Source organism: Talpa occidentalis, unplaced genomic scaffold (assembly GCF_014898055.3).
Source record: "Talpa occidentalis isolate TD23 unplaced genomic scaffold, MPIMG_talOcc4v2.1 talOcc4.11, whole genome shotgun sequence".
Lineage (NCBI taxonomy): Eukaryota > Metazoa > Chordata > Mammalia > Eulipotyphla > Talpidae > Talpa > Talpa occidentalis.
In genome coordinates, this window is record NW_023601104.1 from 57,203,002 (window position 1) to 57,214,200 (window position 11,199).

The 11,199-nt window shown below is 39.1% G+C and overlaps 1 non-coding gene across 1 annotated transcript; it reads left to right on the top strand.

Annotated features, from left to right (window-relative positions):
* Positions 1 to 10,662: 10,662 nt before the first annotated feature.
* Positions 10,663 to 10,769, top strand: LOC119239586 (U6 spliceosomal RNA). The gene has a single exon (XR_005123872.1). It is a non-coding gene; the product is annotated as a U6 spliceosomal RNA (small nuclear RNA).
* The last annotated feature ends 430 nt before the right edge of the window (positions 10,770 to 11,199 follow it).

Here is an 11,199-nt window from a genome sequence, read left to right on the forward strand (position 1 = left end):
TATGATTTATCCCAGAAACTTTCACTCTATAAAAATTCACAGGTCCAAAACCCTTTTACTCAGGTCTCTAAGTCTTTATATTTTATATTATGTAAATTAGGAATCTGAATGATGCTTCATGGACTACCATTGTGGACCATATTTTACATGATATTAAATCTCTAACATGCATCAGTTTGATTTATCTGAGTCTTGGTTTATGAGCCCACACTAATTTATACTGATTAATTCATCATTCATATCCTCATTGATTCTGAAAAGCCCCCCCCGCCCGCCCCGCTACCTCCCTAATAGTTGATAACTTACCAGCTCACAGGAATTTTTCTGCTTACACAAATTCTTCTCAATTTATTTTGGGTTTCTTCATATATTATGTGCATTATCATGGGGAAGGGGTCTAGGGAGGGATGATTCAAGAGAGGCCAAAGTAACATCAGCCCACACACGATGGAGGGGTTGGGGGAAGAATCACATATATGATACACACATGAGGTCTCATCTACCAAGGTATGTAACATATAAGAGAGAACACTCACTTTCTCTTCCTTACAGATAGTGAACCTGACTCAAATTTAACTCTTTACTTCCATTCCTACTTTACAAAATAGTAGTAATGGTGGTGTTACTATTACCATGGAACTGCTAATACTGTTATAACCTTTGGGACATTTCCATGCCAACTGTCTCTCATTACTACCATGTATTTATCATTAAAAATTTCTTAAACAAAAAACCTTCTGGCCTGCCTCCTGGCATATAAAGTGTCAGGGGCTGAGGTCCATCTCTGTAACCCTATTATTTAGGTGTTGGCATGGGTGATAATATTTCCTAAAGAAAGAAAGTGAGAAGAGGAGCTTCTAAAGCCTGCGGGGTCAAGAGCAACCAAGCTGGGTCAGAGAAGGGATTCTGGGGCAAAAATAGATCTGTGGGATGTTCTTCAGCAGATAGGGCCATTCCACCTTGTAACATTCTTTTCGTAGTTATCTCAGAAGCAGAAGCAATGACAGCAGTTTCTCCTGAGAAGAAAACTATAATAAATTTTTACAATGGAAAGGAGCAAGTAGTAGCAGACTAGGTGTTGCTGCTGTTTCTGTCTTGTTTTGGATTTGGGATTTGGTTTGATTTGGTTTGGGAAGCAGTTTTAATGCTTTTCTTTCACTTCTAATAATAAAAAGTTGGGTTTGCTCCCAACTTTCATGCTATCTTCTCTATGTTTATGTTTATCTTTCTCTTACTAATCTATCTTCTCTGCCAGCTCTCAAAAACCATTATGATTATAAATATACCTTACATTTATAAGTTAATTAGTATATAAAGTACTTACACCTGTCATATTTGTTTAAACTGTGTAATAGTCCTATACAATGTATATTATTGCTACCATTTTACAAATATAGCAAAGAGTTAAAATTAAATGGTTTCTTTTCAGCTCTAGTAATATAATATTACTGAGCACTTGCAATGAACAAGAATTTGTGCTGATGCCATTATCTATACTTTTCATTCTCACAATAGTCAGTGAAGTGGGCATTATTTTTCCCCTGCCCCTGAAGTAGGCATTATTAATTCTCCTTATGTTACAGGTGAGAAAACAACTGCTCAGCAACATGAAGTAACTTGCTCACTGTCACACAGCTAGTAACTGGCATAGCCAAGGTTTTCCGAAGGTCCATAACCACTCAACACCAGAGACAGCACTACACCCTAAGTTTTCTGAGTTTGAATCAGGGGCAAGTCTTTCACAGTTCTCTTATTTCCATTTCAAGCCCTGTACCATGGCAAAATGAATTTGGTTGTTTCTTCTTTTAAAACATGCTAAGGAAAAATTGTTGAAGGGTACCATAATAAAAGGAAGTATTTTCTCTAGAAGTTATATTTCATGTACAGGAAGGCAGAGCAGAAAGAGTTAAAGACCTCACCGAAACTGACTCATCCCATAACTTATCTAGTGCTATAAAAATGAAAGACTTCAGTTTCCTGGCAGCTTTGCTGTCTTAAAGGTGAAATGCCCTCAGGGTCCATAAATGTGTTTTGTTCTTGGGCAGTACCCAGTATTCCAAAGTGTTTTTTAATCTTTAAAATATTAAGTAAACACTGCAAAATACTTAAATGGACACTGGGGGTATCTCTAGTTTGATTCTGGCCCTTCAGCAAAGCTACTGAAGCTAGATCTGGAGAATTAATCAGAAGAAAACTAAATTCACATCTTTTTAAAAATATTTTATAGCATAATGTTTTAGTATTTCACCTGCCTGCTGCCTCTGCTGGTTTACGAGCAGCTTCCTAAGCATGTGACTGTGGTGCCTGCATGGACGCTGCTTCCACAAAAGTAAGAACCAGCAGCTGGGAATGGACTGAGAAAGGAAGGGATCAGAACCTGCCTGCTGCAGCTTCCTTTTCTTTTCAGACTTCCTCTCAGTAGGAGAGCACACTAGGAGCTGCTCCAGATGAACAATAGTTGCCAGGTTTTCGTCAATCCTCTGGAAGCAGTGTCCACAAGGAGCACTTAACATTGCACAGAGAAAATGGTTTGCAGCCATTGACTTCCTCCCCAGATGCAACCAACCATTTCACAAACGGGGACCTGGAGAGTAGCAGGGATGTCTCAACTCAGACTCAGCCCTGATGCTGAGAAGGAAAAAAACAGCCACTAAACAGTTTGCCAACAGTATGTGTCAGTTTCATCATCATCTATACACAAAGGCTTTGAAATAGAGATTCTAAATGAAACTCCAACACATTCCCCACCTATCTGAAGTTCCCAGGTTTGAAGAGAAAAACAAATCAGTGAATTTGTGTTTAAAGCATATTCTACACTAAATAAAGGGAAAAGCAACTGAAAAACTTTTTCTACACTAGATGGCTGACACACACACACACACCCTTTGTGATGTGATTTATTTTCCAGATCCCAGTAACACCCACCATCAATTAAAGCCCCTAAAATAGATTTTCATGGTAGTTCAGAAAACTTGAACTTCATTTCTCTTCTACTTCTCCAAACATCTGAGAAAATGTAAACACCTTCTCCAAAACCCACCTGTTCTCTAAGGGCTTCCAGTTGGCCTGGAAACAGATGAGACCTAATCCATCTGGTACATGGCCATGGGTCATAGCCCTTGGGACCTCTATACATCCACTGATTTACATAAGGGTGAGGAACCTCAAAGACAAAGAACTCCAGTATAGTCTAAGATTAGAAAACACTACAAAATCCCTAGGAAAAAATTATTCCAAATGGAGAAGCTATCTGGCATAATGAATTAGATTCAGCATCAAAAAGTGCCAATATGGCAATCTCAAAATTGTGCTTACAAGTACCCCTAAAGAAAATTAAAAGAAAAGTAGCCTAGTATTGGAGGGCAGAATAGATGGTATACCCAGTGGAACAATGACAGCAATGACACCCCTAAGCATTTGTGAAAACCACCTAGAGATCTAGAGTCTAAAGAAACTCAAGAGAGCAAGGGCAATCATCCAGTCTGAGATTGGTGTTGAGAGTCATTAGCTACTAAAAATCTGGAGCTGCATATTCATGAGACAATACTGATACCTGACGGATGTTGCAAGTTACTGGAGTACCTTTCTTCAGTCCTCAGATACTTATTTCTAAAAAGTTATAGCTACCTAATCTAGAAATATATCAGGTGCATGGCTTCCCAGCATGAATTTCATTTGGGAGCCTCCCTATATTTTTAGCCATTCTGAGCTCACATTGAGTCCCCAGACATACTTTTAGACGGGTAGTGTCTGAAATATAAATACATACACCAGTACCCTCAATTAGTATCTTTCTAGGCATCCATCAGCAAAAATACTCCATTTAGACAAATGTGAAGTTTTATAGTGTAGGTGATGATTGACACTTTTGAAACTTGTATTTACAAATCTCATCCTTTTATCTTCAATGCTACCCTAAATTTTCAAAAATGTTACACAAATTACAATGTGTTTTTCCTTTGAATAGAAAGTACATTTGAGCTTACTTCATCTCCTGACCAAATCTTTAGAAATACAATATCAGAGAACTGATGTGCCCTGCACCTCAAATATTTTGTTTCTATGACTTCCAGTTAGGTGATATTAAATGTAATTGGAGAAGGCTTCAAATTTGTATAAAGAAGTAGTAATCATGCCATTTTTTCTGTCCCCCTTTACAACAAAACTCCTTGGAAGAATTATCTCCACTTTTTTGTCTCTCATTCTTTCCTAAATTCATTCCAATTTGTTGTCTCAAAAACTCTGCTGACAAATCCAGTGTCAACCTTAGTGTTTACCATACTCAACCTAAGCAGCAATTGACATCTCCTTTTCTTGATTTTCAAATCTATTTCTCTGGTCAGGGCCTCTCCCCTGAAATCCAGATTTATGTATCTAAACTTTCTCTACTTGATTGTGAAGCCATGTCAAACTTAGCAAGCTTAAAACCAGAGTCTTCATTTCTTTTTCTGCCACCTTGATCCCCCTCCCTCATTTGTCCCCAATCTCAACAAATGTCAACTCTATTCTTTTGGGGCCTGAAATCTTGGGATCACTTTTGACTCCCCACTTTTTCTCACACTACATTATTCATCAGCAAATTCTTAAAGATTGGCCTTCAAAAAAAGATCCAGAATCTTACCACTACTCACCACCTCCATCATTACTTCACTGAGCTAAGGCTCCACTATATGCTATATGGATATTACAACTGTCTGCTAACTGATCCTACTTCCACTTCCTTTTTCCTAACAGTTTTTATCCATTCAGAAGTCATGCTTCTGTTAAAATGTAATCAGTTCTTATCACTTCTCCACTCAAAATCTTTGCACAGCTTGCTATCTATCAGAGAATGAAATCCAAAGTTCTTATTACCACGTCAATAAGACCTGACCTAATTTGGAGCTCACCATCTCTTACATATAATCTCTTACTACTCTCTCCCCCACTTCCTTTCACAGCAGCTATGATGCCTACTTGCTATTTCTCCAACACCCACACATGTTGCCATCTCAGAGTCTTATCCTACACCCATCCCAATGCCTGCAGTTATCTCCCCCCACCTCATCGCTCACTACTTCCCCTCCTAAGGTCTCCTCAACTATTCACTCAACAGATGTGCCTTCCCTGACTCTCTGACTTCTCTACGCATATGAAAAGAACAGATACTACCAATCATCACTCTCCTTCCCCTTGACTAACTTTGATTCTCCTTCAGAGTACTAATCACCTGTCATAATATATACCCTCCTCCCATTAGAACACAAGCTCCATGTGGGGCCTCCCTGGTGGCACAAGGGGTTAAGACGCAACCAAAGAAGCTATCTACAGCAGCATGAGTTCCATCCCTGGCCAAGGAGCAACCCACATAGCCCAGCAGACCTCTCTTGACTTGCCTGCTGCTCCCCTCAACAATGTATTTCAGTCAATCTGCCTGTTCTGTTCCCCGCTCTGTCTCTAGTAAATCCTCTCACCCCCCCACCTCTGGCCTGTACCCCAGTCTTATAGCATAAATAAATCTTTAAAAAAAAAAAAAAAGAAAAGAAGCTCCATGAGAGGAGGGCTACTATATGCTTTGGTTACTGATGTATCCTTATCACCCAGAACATTATCTAACATACATATCATATATAACCTCTGCCAAGAATTACATTTTTACAGAATTAACTTCTCTAAATTATGCAATTTTTTTCTTTCTTAATATTGCATATAACAGAGGTATTAGATAGGGCATCTTAAATTCAAGGAAATATGATACTGACATTCAAAAATTCCCATTTATTATATTTCACACTTATATTTTCAGAAAAATATGATGCTCAGGCTCTTGGGGAAAAGGCTACTGAATTATAATTTATTATACATTTTAACTTACTGATTTTGAATGTTTATCTGATTTATACTGAAATAGGGATTACGGAACCAAAAAAAATAGATTACAAGTATCAGGGAGAAGGAATTCTCAAATTGAAACAGCCTAGAGTAAAGAAGAGAAAATACATGCAAGAAAATCACTAGAACTTATTAAAAAATCTAAGGTAATTAATCAAACAGACCTACATAACTCTCCAGCCCCTGAGGGAAGCATTGTATTAACATATAAAACAAAAATTATTCATAAAGGTAACCTGAGAACTAATCATCACAAAATGATAAAATATTTAGTATTTAGTAAGTTCCATTCAAGAAAAATAGCATATTTGTGTAAAGTTTCCTTCAAAATAATGGTTAAAATAAATAAAAATAATTCATTTGACTTTTAAAAATGATAAAATCTAATCATCTGAAACATTCATTTCAGTGGCACACTTCTGGCTCTCTAAATGATGTCACTGTTATGGGGACAATTCTCAGAGAACTTCCATTAATATTCACTGTGCATTTGAACTAAATTTCATCAAGACCTAATACAATCCCACACTAGAAGAAAATCTGGAAAATTGCATGGTTATAAAACCTTTTTGCATGAATTCCAATATCACTTTTTATTTTGATAGATGCTCTGAGTTGAAATGTGTTAGATTACTAATGATCATTTTCTTGCGTTTACACACTGCATGATTCTGCAAGAGAATAAGACTTACCTTCACCCACCTTATATATTTTACTACAAAGTGATGGAGGAAAGCAATTTTATGATTATCTAATTGCAATTCTTTCTTTCAGCTATGTTATTTGTATACACTGTTAAGTTCTGAATATCATCATAAATTTTTTTAAAATACATTAACATAAGAAAACAAAGTGGAAATAAAGTCAATAGGTAAATCATGTGGAGTCGGTTGAGCAAAGCAGGTTGTAGTTTGGAACAAAGTATCTCATAGATTTCACCTCCACATAAATACAGTCTGTTAATGTAGGTGTGTATTGCCCATAGAAAGTCAGTATTATCAATTAAGCTAATTCCCCAAATCTTATTTATTAAAATGTTCACTCCTTATTAACTGCTATCAAAGTACATAAGAATTAATCCATCAGAATTTCAGCTCCTCAGTTATTACATAGAGATAACAATTTCTAAAAGAGTAGTTTTAGGTGTAACAGGGCTATAGCCAAAGACTGATACAGGTGGCACCACCTAGTGGGAGGTGCTGGTGGGAATAGACAGCCCCAGGGAAATGCAAAGTATCTGTGTGGATGGAGAATGTGATAATGATACAGGGCAGCAAGAGGCACTAAACTGGCCAAGAACACTGCCCAAATAGTTTACCGGTCACTGAGTTATTCAGCCATGCACACAATTGCAAGACTACTCGGTCTCAGAAAACAACAACAAAGGGATTCATTTAACAAACCAGGAAAAAACAAAGTTATTGAGGCCAATAATGGCCTTTACCTCACCCAAAGCCGTTTCCAGTGTTTCTCAGTCCTGTACAAAAAGTTAAAATGGCATCTTCCTGCCACTGAAGACACAGAGCTCCTCTCCTGAACGATAGGCCACATGTTTAAGATGGAGTCTTTTTGCCATTGTGGACACGCAGCAGCCACACTATAAGCCAGGTTTCAACTCACGAAGACAGCAAAAAAAACACAACAGAAGGTACTCCTGTTGAGCTGCTGCACTGCCCCAACACAGCACCAGAGAGGCGACCCTCAAAACAACAGCAACAGCAGTCAAATGACCCGACAAACGGCCACACTTACATACCTCAGTAAGATGCTTGGCTCCAAGTCTTTGCTTTCTCTGCCAGGCCGCAACAGTAGCAAAACTGGGAAACAGTTTCAGTCACTCAGCTACTTACAAAGTCTCTGAACTCTTCCTCTCAGAACAGCAGCTACAGTGGTGGAATGACAACCACACTTACCCAGCTCAGTAAGACGCCTGGCTCCTGGGTCTTTGCCTTCTCTGCCAAGCCACAACAGCAGCAAAACTGGAAAACAGTTTCAGTAGCTTGGCTACTTGCAAAACCTCCAAACTCTTCCTTTCTGAGGTTGGCTGCTGAAAGCCTCCACCTTCAGAGGCCCACAACAGCCTTCTAGAAGATCAGCATAGTGGGGGCCCAAATCCGCTGACCCCTCATACTGAATCCCAAAATGCTAAATTCCACAGGTTGAATGAATCTGTGCCCCTTCTACAGTGCTTGTATTACTTATCTGTCACTCCACCCCACTTTTTAGCATTTTTCCTGAGACTATCCTCACCAGCAACCCCCTCCAGGAGGCAGCACCTGTAATAGTGTTTTTGCTTTAGCCACCAGTTACAAGAAGAAATAAAAGGGACTGCAGAAGCAGCCCCCAGGATTGCATATTTGGGATTTCAGCATTTTCAGATCTTCAGCGATTCCAGGGTTGGCCATTTCTGTCCCTACCTCGCTGATCTTCCAGAAGGCTGTTGCAGGCCTCTGAAGGATGTGGAGAGGTTTCCAGCAGCCAACATCAGAGAAGAAAAGTTCACGGGCTTTGCAAGCAGCTGAGCAACTGAAACAGTTCCCAGTTTTACTGCTGGGATAGCCTGGGAAAAAAAGGCAAAGACCCAGAGCAGGGCTCTGAGCTGCTGAGCTGTGTGGCTGTGGGCTGTTTGTTGGGTTGTTTGGCTGCTACAGCTGCTGTTTTGATAGTCGACTGTCTGGTGCTGTCCTGGCACATCTCAGCAGCTCCGGTTTGCATCTCCTTTTGTGTCTTCTGCCACCTTTGTAAGTTGGATCCTGGCCTATAGTCTGGCTGCCATGTGCTCCAGGCCCTCGGTGGCGGGAAGGCACCATCTTGAGTGCGTGGCCTTTTGTTCAGGGTAAGAACTCTGTCTTCAGTTGCAGAAATATGCCATCTTGGGAGCCTTTGTATGTAAGACTTTAAAACATTAGATACTGCTTTGGTTGAGGTAAATGCCCATTTGTGGCCTCAGTGACTCTTTATTTTTCTCTTGTTTGTTAAATAAATCCCATTATTGTTTTTCTTGAAACCTGAGTAGTCTTACCATTGTGCATGCAGGTAAAAAACTCAGACAATGACTATTTGGGCAGTGTCCTTGGCCAGTTTTAGTGCCCCTTGCTGCCTTGTATCATAATGACTAATATTGCCATAATGTCAAATAAGAACACTGAACACTGTTACATAGAAAGAATTTGATCATTATTCCCATTGTTAAAGAATTAGGAATTTGGGCTAAAACATCAATCTAAGAATAAAGACAAAGAATTTAACAGAGTCTACCCATAGACAGTTTCCATGAGAAATCTTTTGAGTCTCAACAGGGGGTAAAGGGTGACCCCCCTCAAATAAGTAGTGGAGGACAAAAGAAAAGAGAATGTGAAATATCGACCACATTATTCTTGCTGTCTTCTTGTGTTTGCCTACGTACTATAACTCGGCCGTGTTCTCCCACTATGTACAGGGTGCTTGTCCCACTGGTTTGTGGGCTCAATCAAATAACTTAGCCACTGGGTTGTTAGCAAGCAGAAACTTTTAAAAGTACTTACATACTTCTACTTATTCTTTAATTCCTCTCCCTTTGCCACATGAACAAGCCCTGTCTAGCCTGCTGGAGGATGAGAATGAAACAGAGCCCAGGGCCCCAACTGTCCTGACTAAAGCCTTTCTAGATGAAACAAAAAGTTACCAACACCAAAAAAATGTGAGCAATCCAAACCACAATCACACATGAATTACCCCAGCCAAGACCAAAAGAACCACCTGGTTCAACTGAAAACTCATATGTTGAAAGTATTATTTTCATCACTGAGTTTTAAGTGGTTTCCACACAGTATTTGTCATCACAACAGATAACTGATATGGAAAGCTAAGTAGAAACAGAGAAAAGAATGATGATGTCTCAGGTCCCTGTGGTAGGAAAAAACTAACATTGCAATATGCAGTAAAACCATTAAAAGTATCAAGGGCAATTGCTTGCCTTCCAATGCACTAAAAAACAAAGAATTACATCCCACTCAAGAACAATCTTGGGAGATCTAAGAAATGAATTGAATGGTAGCAACTTGAAAAAAAGAAAGGAAAATTAGGCAGATCTTGTTGTGCAGCAATCAGTAAAAAGAAAATGGGGAGTCTCCCTGGTGGCCAAGGGGTTAAGACGCAACCTATGAAGCGATCCACAGCCACTGTGTCATGAGTTTCGATCCCCAGCCAGGAAGCGACACACATGGCACAGCAGACCTCTCCTGACTCACCCGCTGCTCCCCTCAGCAGTGTGTTTCACTCAGTCTGCCTGTTCTGTTCCCCATTCTGTCTCTGGTGAATCCTCTTATCCCTCTCACCTTTGGCCTGCACCCCAGTTCTTGTATGCATAAATAATCTTAAAAAAAGAAAAGAAAGTGGGGAAATAACCCTGACCCTGCAAAGAACCTGTGGATTCAACTAAAGAAAGTCCAAGTGGCTTACCACTCATTATTCATTCAGATTTCTCATAGATCATTCTAACTTTTGAGTCAGCCAAATATGATTTTTAAGTGCTCTCTAATATTAGTGTCTTATATATTTTATTATCAAAATCTTAAATACTTCATCCTTACTGTTGCAAAATAATCTTTTTTGGCCTGACTTCTCTCCATTGTAAAATCCACTATTATCCCTGCTACCAGATTACTTTTAAAGCAAGTTCAATCATTTTTCTTTGCTATCTTTAATATCTTTAATGACTAATTGCCCATTAAAATATTTACATCTGGTCACTCCTTCAATTAAGACTCACCACAAAATAGCCACAACCTTCCACTCCAAAAAGAATGAGTGGTGCTCGCTTCAGCAGCACATACATTAAAATGGGAACAACACAGAGAAGATTATCATGGCCCCTGCGCAAGGATGACACGCAAATTCATGAAGTGTTCCATATTAAAAAAAAAAAAAAATGAGTTGACAGATGAACAAAAGAATGAATGCTTGAGTAATATTAATTTAATTAAATTAGATCAGATTGGATTAGAGTTAGAGTTAGACTAAACTATTAACCACAAGAACACATTGATTTTACCTCACGGATTAAGAAATGTGATTTAGTGGAGCAGTTTTATGTACATATTTCTAAGTTCCATATTTTCAATTCTGATAGTATTGAGACTGGAATTCCATAATTTTAACCTTGATTTCACCTTTAAATCACCTTGAGAACTTTAATAAATACAGATGCAGAATGTGGTTTGTAAGGGGCCCAGGAACAGGACACAGTGCAGGTTTTCTGATCCAGCAGACCGGGTAAAGGAGGAGTCAGAGTCCTCAGTGGCTTTTGCAGGTCTTTTATTGGGGTTCACCAGGCATATGGCAGGCAGG